The sequence below is a fragment of the Tupaia chinensis genome, unplaced genomic scaffold (genome assembly GCF_000334495.1).
Source record: "Tupaia chinensis unplaced genomic scaffold, TupChi_1.0 Scaffold143654_1, whole genome shotgun sequence".
Classification (NCBI taxonomy): Eukaryota; Metazoa; Chordata; class Mammalia; order Scandentia; family Tupaiidae; genus Tupaia; species Tupaia belangeri.
Window position 1 is genome coordinate 330,734 of NW_006203502.1, and position 7,875 is coordinate 338,608.

The 7,875-nt window shown below is 39.2% G+C and overlaps 1 long non-coding RNA gene across 1 annotated transcript in view; it reads left to right on the plus strand.

Annotated features, from left to right (window-relative positions):
- Positions 1-1,520: 1,520 nt before the first annotated feature.
- LOC114005360 (uncharacterized) overlaps positions 1,521-7,875 on the plus strand; it is an 11,306-nt gene continuing 4,951 nt past the window's right edge. Inside the window, exon 1 of the long non-coding RNA XR_003547219.1 lies at positions 1,521-1,650. This is a non-coding gene — a long non-coding RNA (uncharacterized LOC114005360). The remainder of the gene's footprint in view (positions 1,651-7,875) is intronic.

Consider the following 7,875-nt stretch of genomic DNA (forward strand, 5'->3'; position numbering starts at 1 on the left):
AAGTTGCATATTGCAGATCCTCAGTGAGTGAACAGACTTGCTGTCTTTATACCCCTCCACTCTTCTGCAGCATCTTAAAGTCATTCAGTACTATCCCTGAGCAGCAGTTTCTCCTTGAGTTAAATTCTTACCTGAAACAGGCATCCAGAGCATCTAACTGATACAATAACACTAGTCCTTAATACTAGAAAAACTAAAGATCTTTGATATGTAACCCTGGGGCAGTCATGATTTCCTCCCACCCAGATAACTTATGTCCCTAGCCATAACAGTAGAAGCATAAAATCTTTAACCCTGGAGCAGTCACTACTTCCCAACTTGAAACTATTGTTCATCTTCAGAAGTTCAAGCTCATTAAGGGAGGGAGTGAAGTGCAGTCTGTAGCTGTGCTCCTGTGAGAACAAACCTTACCAATCCTTCCATTTGTAAGTTACCCTCTGATATTAAACTTTTATCAAATCATTTGTGGAATTGTGTGCTTTGTTTTTCAGTCTCAGAGTGCAGATAAACATACAGTTTTGAAAGCTCCGTCTATAGGAAATCACTGTCAATATGGAAATAGATTCCAGTTCTAGCTTCAGTGAACCTTACTTTTCTTTCTTTTTCTTTTTTTTTTTTTTGAGAGATTTTTGCTATAGAGCACCTGTGCTTGCCAGAGAGACAGAAAGACAGGAAGTGAGAAATCACCCCCTGGGGGGGATGGCCATACCACAATTCCTTCTCCTCTCAGCATCTTGGACATGCCCGAACCCGTGCCTGGCATGAGTTTTTTGTTTTTTGTTTTGTTTTGTTTTTGTGTTTTCTTGGAGAGGTGTTTCGCTATAGGGCACGTGCGCTCGCCAGACAGAGAGAGACATAGAGACAGAAAGCGAGAAATCACCCCCCAGGGGGGATGGTCACACCACAATCCCTTCTCCTCCATTCTCCTCTCGGGATCTTGGGCACGCATGCACACGCGCCCGGCGTGAGTTTTAAGCCACCGGGTCCGGGTCGCAAACTGCAGTCAACTATGTGGGAGTCCAGCAACATAGCAATTACTCTAACTGCTGGTTCCCCCTGGTGTGAGTTTTAAGCTGCCCCAGGTCTAGAACTTTAACCAAGGTGGACTACATGGGAGTCCAGCGACTAACCATTACACCATCAATTGGTACCCACCTGACTTTTCTTCGGTAATAGGGAAGGGTCAGTAGAATTCCAGTCTTTGTCATTCTCTCATCTGGGTGTATTTAATGTGGCTGATGGGAGCTTTCTAGTAGTGAACACTTTATTCTTATTTATAATGTCTGGGCTCCAGGAAAGGCTGGATATGTCATGGCTCCTTTTTCTTTCCACATTTTGTTGTATTAGAAGAGCTCCCAGAGGAAAAAAATTGCAATTATACATCTTAAAGCCTAGCTAGGGGTCATTTTGATTTTTTTTCTCTTTCATGAAATGCATTTTTGTTTTTCAGGACAAAGAATAACCTCATCTGGGGCCAGCAGGTGGCATGGTGGCAAAGGCACTGGACTCCCACAGGGCTGACCGCGGTTTGAACCCTGGACCCAATGGCTTGAAAATCACAACAGATGCATGTGTGTATGCACCCAAAATCATGAGAGGAGAATGAAGGAAAGGAGACTACTGCATGGTCATCTCCTTGTGGCGTGAGAGGTGAGTTCTCACTATCCTTCTCTCTGTCTCCAGCGAGTACACATACCCAATGGCAAAAATCTTAAATAAATAGATAAATAAATAAATAAAGGAAGTTCATCTGAAATGTCCTGTCAAACAGTGATTCATCCACTTATGTGGTCACTAGACCTTGTCTTTCCAATTAATGATGGTACCATGAGCACAGATCTCTTTCTTTTCTAGTACCTCATCAAATGTCTTTCCTAGAGTTAATTTTCATATAATCTCTTGGCAGTACATTCAGTATCCCCATGTGCTTCTTTTTCATCTAACCGTTCTCCGGACATAGAAATAGTGTCTTTGCACTGTGATTTGATAAGGAGGAGACCAATAATTAGTAGAATTGCAAATTAGATACTTTAGATCTTGAGAAACAGGTGTAGAAAAGTAGCAAGGTAGGAGATGGTTTGATGGGTTTAGTAAGAAACAGTTCTGTTTTGGAGGCCATTACGAATGAGAATATTGGGGAGAAGTGTGCAGGGAGATTGGTAAGGATAGAAATTATTTTCTAAGGGAATCCATTAGGAGTTTTATGTGTTATCAGGCTATTTGCTGTATGAAGTTTGGTAATAACAAGGTTTATTTTTTTTCAAGTTATATAATTGTATAGACTGTGTGAAGCATTATGATATAATAGTCTATGGGTATAGTGCAGGGGGTCAGCAAAAAACCATGGTTCTGAGGACCAAATCCAGCTTGTAGCATATTTTTGTATAGCCTGTGAATTAAGATTGGTTTTAGTGCTCTTTTTTTATAGTTGACAATAAATTAGAAGACTGATATTTTATGATATGTGAGAATTGTACGAACTTTTAATTTCAGTGTTCATAAATAAAACTTTGAATTTTGTCCATTAAAATTTATAGAAATTTATCTCATTATGTAAACACCTATCCTTAATTTTACCTCTTGGCTCATAAATCTAAGATATTTACTATTTGGACCTTTACATAAAAGTTTGCCGGGCCCTTATCTAGAGCATCTGAATTAAATTCTAGGTTGGACTACTATATGTGAGTTTGGGCAGTATACTCAGTATCTTCCTGAGTTTTTTGCTATCTTTTTTTTAATTGCCAGAGTATATGTACACTCACCAGAGAGAGGATTTGGGCACACACACACACACACACACACACACACACACACACCTTGCATGCTTTTCAAGTGTCTGGAGTTGGTCAAATCATAGTTGACCATTTGGGTATATGGGATCCGGCTCCTTTAACTACTATGCCATGGGGCCAGCCCTGTCTATTTTATAGTTTATTATTTGGAAATTGTGATTAATAAGTAATGGTACCAGGAACCAGCAACAGGCATGGTGGTTAAGGTACTAGACACTCTCACATGGCTGACCATGGTTTGAGTCCCAGACCTGGTGACTTGCTTTCTCACTTTCCCTCTCTTTCTCTGGTCAAATTAAAATAAATGAATTAATTAAATAACTAAATAATTCTTTTTTTTTTTAAAGTAATGGTACCAACTTCAAGGGTTTTTATGAGGATTAGAAGAGTTAACAGAGCACTAGAATGGTGACTGACAATAAGTACTTAAATTAAAAACCCATTTGTTACTATAGTATGGATATTCTAAGTCATTCCAATTCATAGGTCAGGGACAATGAAAATGTGAAGTAAGTTGTAATGGGTAGTAGATAAGTTAGAAAATGAGCCATATGCTTAAGTGGTCCAAACAAGAATCCTTGATCTGAAATAATTGTCTGGGAATTACATACCAAATTACTGCATGTTTTATGATTAATACATATTTTTTTCTGGGGGAAAAATTCATATTTTTTTCTTTTAGTTTTTTTTGCCATAGGTACATGTACTTGCTGGAGAGAGACAGGGAAAGTGAGAAATCACCCCCTATGGGGGATAGCCATGCCACAATCCCTTGTCCTTTGTTCTCCTCTTGGGATTTTAGGCACACATGCAAATATGCCAGTGTGATTTTTGAACCACTGGATCTAGGACTTAAACTGTAGTTGGCCATGTGGGATTCCAACACCTTAACTACCATGCTACCTGCTGACCCACAGCCCCCAAATCCATAATTTTGTGAGCGTTTCAAAGGCATACATGACCCAAAGATGTTTTTAACCATTGACCTATTGATAACGTATACCTGGAAATGAGCTTTAGGACAAGTATGTCCAAAAAATCTTCCTGATTATGTAAATGTTAGATTAATCATTTTGCGTCCAAGTGATATAATACTGTTGGGTCATCAGAAAAGTCATGATGCATTTTTGCTTAAAAAAGAAAAAACATAGAAAAATACATCCTAGAACCAGTAGAAGGGAAATGCTAATGTCGCTGGACTCCCATGTAGTCGATCACAGTTCGACTCCTGGACCCAATGGCTTAAACTCATGGCAGGCACGTGTGCATGTGTGCCCAAGATCCTGAGAGGGGAAAGGAGGAGAAGGGATTGTGGCATGGCCATCCCCCTGGAGGGGGATTTCTGCCTTTCTGTCTCTCCCTCTTTCTCTGGCTCTCTGGTGAGCGCAAGCGCTCCATAGCAAAAATCTCTCTTAAAAAAAAAAAAGGAAAGGAAAGAGGAGAAAAATACATTATGACTTTCCTGATGATTTAATGTATAGAGGATAAAAATTAGTAAGGGGCCCACGTGGCACTTCGAAAACACCCTAGCTTACGTGCATGTATGTCCAAAATCCCAACAGGAGAACAGAGGAAAAGGGATTGTGGTGTAGCCATCCCCTTGGGGGATATTTTCTCATTTTCCCGCTCTCTCTGTCTCTCTCCAGTGTGTGCCTGTGCCCCACAGCAAGGCTTTGAAAAAAAGAAAAAAAAATTGTTGAGAATTACTAATATAAAAAGAAAATACAAGATGTAGTAGTATGCAATATTCATAGTTATGAAAAAAGTACTCACTTGCTAAATTAAAAATCAATTTAGCTTTGTTAGGCATGTTTTAGAAGCTTTTTGAGAATTATATTCAATGTGGTATATTAGTCATTCAAAGAAGAAAGGTAATGGTAAAGTCACATCTATTACACCTCTACTTGGACCAAACAGTATTTATTCAGTCTGAACATGCTGCTTATACTAGTTGTGTTCATTCAGAGGAAAATCTTAAAAATGAAAATGTCTTATTACACTTATGCCATAGGACGGGCACCACCACACCCCTTATTACACTTATGAAATATGATAAAGGGATGTAGAGAATTCGATGGGCTTATTTATTTCAGTCATTCTGGTCTTAGTGCTAGACCCTGTGATTTTCTTTTTTTTGGAAGTTTTTTTTTGCTATAGGGCACGTGCGTTTGCCAGACAGACAGAGAGAGACGTAGAGACAAAGCGAGAAATCACCCCCCAGGGTGGATGGCCACACCGCAATCCCTTCTCCTCCATTCTCCTCTCGGGATCTTGGGCACGCACGCACACGCGCCGGCGTTGAGTTTCAAGCGGCCGGGTCCGGGGCAGGAACCACGGTCGACTACATAGGAGTCCAGCAACATAGCCATTACACTAACTGCTGGTCCCTAGTCCCTGTGATTTTTGCCAGCCTGTTTCCTAGCAGTTTTCGTAAGTAGTAGAAAATTGTACCCACCCTGCAACTCTTTAGAAAAATGATTTAAGTGGAACTAGAATTTATTATGTATTACTGTTGATATACTAACATAACCTTGTTGAAAAAAAATTTATTAACCTACATTGACTTATAAAATAGAATGTTATAATAAGTACTCATAGCTTCAGCATACTATTAATATTTTGCTGTACATACTTCCAAACTTTTCTTTGTGCTTATGTTCATATGTTTTTGTTTTTTCTGAAGTCGCATCAATTAGATATTTAAATAAGAAAAGCTTCTCTAACTCTTAGCTTTAAAAAGGAATTCAAAGCAGTCTCTGGTTTTGTTCTATGTACATGTATATCAGAATAAGGAAGTACCAGTTTTTCTCAACCAATTTGACCAGCCTTCTGAGTATTATACACATACGAACTTATGCATAATTACCAAGAAAACAGTTAGGTAACTACTCAGAATTATGCCTTGATTTTTTTTTAACAGGTTTACATAACTTTCACAAGACAGTGCAAATCTCTAAAACCAGACGTCTTAGCAAACATCATTGTATAAATTACACTGCCAAGGATAGGTTTATAATTTCTGATAACAGAGTTAGAAGTTAATAGTTTTAAATATGCATGAGTCTGGGTTGAACAGGAAAGAAGGTTGATCTTTTGTTAATATTTCAGTTTGTTACCTAATTTGACCAGGTTCCTTGAGCTGTTTATGAGCAGAATGATGTCTATCTCTGTAGCTGTTGTCCTCCTTTTATTTATTTATTTATTTATTTTTGAATAATGACAAAAATTTAAACCCAGAAAGAAGGTATAGTTAATCATAAGTTTGTATGCCTAGTAAGATCTTCAAGATATAAAAACCAAAGGTAAAAAAACAGCATAGTCCCCCCCATGGATCTTGCCCCAACACAAGTACAACTCCCAGAATCCTCTCAACTACACTGCTTCCTTCCGTTGCTTCCTTCTTTCTTTTCTCAGTATCCAAGTAAAAGAAGAGAAAATTCATGACCCTTGCAGCATGACTGTTAGCACTGAAAGACTGGAGGACATAAAAGCATTGAACATTGTTATGGACACTAGGGATAAAGTGGAAGGAGAGTGGGAGAAAGGAAGAATGTAGGAAAGGAAATCTGGGGAAAAAATAGAGAAGTAGGACATTTGTGGGTCACAGATACGGTTTATTTCCTGCCAATGATGTGTATCATATTCTCAACTGGGCTGGGCTGGTGTATATCATGCTGGGTAAAGTCTCTTTACAATCTAAATGATGATGTATAGCGATTGAATGTATAAATAATAATAATTTTAGAAAGAAAAAAATTGTTTTATACCTACTTTGTGATTAAAGTAGGTATAAAATTCTGATTCTGGCAGACCTCTTAGCACAGTGCTACACAGAGGAAGCAAAATCTACATTGCCAACCACAGTTCAAGTCCTTGTCCCTGGCTTGAAAACATACTGGGCACCAGACTCTGTAGGATTCTGATAAGGTGGAATATTGGAGGAAAAAAGATTGCAGTATGGACTGGCCCTGCAGCCTAGTGTCTAAGGGAGCTGGACCCCATATGGCTGACCACCGTTCAAGATCCTGTCCCTGAGGACTTGAAAAACATAGGCCGGGCCAGCATGGTGGTTAAGACAGCTGGATCTCACATAGCCAACTGCAGTTTGAGTCCTGGACCCAGTAGCTTGAAAAACACGCCAGGCATGTGTGTATCATGCTAAAATTCCTAGAGGGGAGCGGAAGAAAATGGTTTTGTGGTGTGGCCATCCCCCTTGGGGAGTGCTTTATCACTCCTCCCATAGTTCTGTCTCTGTCTGAGCTTACACATCTTTGTAGCATATTAAAAGCAATACACCGGGCATGTGATTATGCCTGCCCCAAATTCCAACAGAATGGAGAAATGGAGGAGAAGGGATTGCGGTAATACCCCATTGTAGGGTACTTTTCTCTTTCATTCTCTTTCTGTCTCTCTGTGGCAATTACACATGCCTTCTGGCAATTAAAAAAAAAAAAAAGCAACCCAAATAATAGGATAGTACTCAATATTTCATCATTGTACATAGCTGGAGGTTTTTATTGTATATCAAATTCAACAAGTGTTTTCTACTTCTAGCTTGCTAAGAATTTTCATAACATAGGGATATTCTTTTTTTTAAAGAATTATTTCTTTTTTTTAAATGATTTTTTTAGAGAGATTTTTGCTATAGGGTGTGTGTGCGAGACAGAAAGCGAGAAATAACCACCTGGGGGGATGGCCACTCTGCAGTCCCTTTTCCTCTATTCTCCTCTTGAGATTTTGGGCATGCATGTATGCACATGCACCTGGCATGAGTTTTAAGCTGCCAGATCTGGGACTCGAACTGCAGTTGACTATGTGGAAGTCCAGTGATGTAACCATTATGCCATTTGCTGGTTCTTCATTATTATTTTTCAATTTGACCAAAGAGACAGAGAGAGAAGGAAAGTGAGAAAGCAAGCTGCCAGGTCTGGGACTCGACCCACTGTTAGCCACGTGAGAGTCCAGCGCCTTAACCACCACACCACTTGCTGGTCCTGTGTAGGGATATTTTATCAGATACTTTTCCTGAATATGTTTTTTTTTTTTTTTTTTGGAGAGGTTTTCGCTTTAGGTGGCGTGT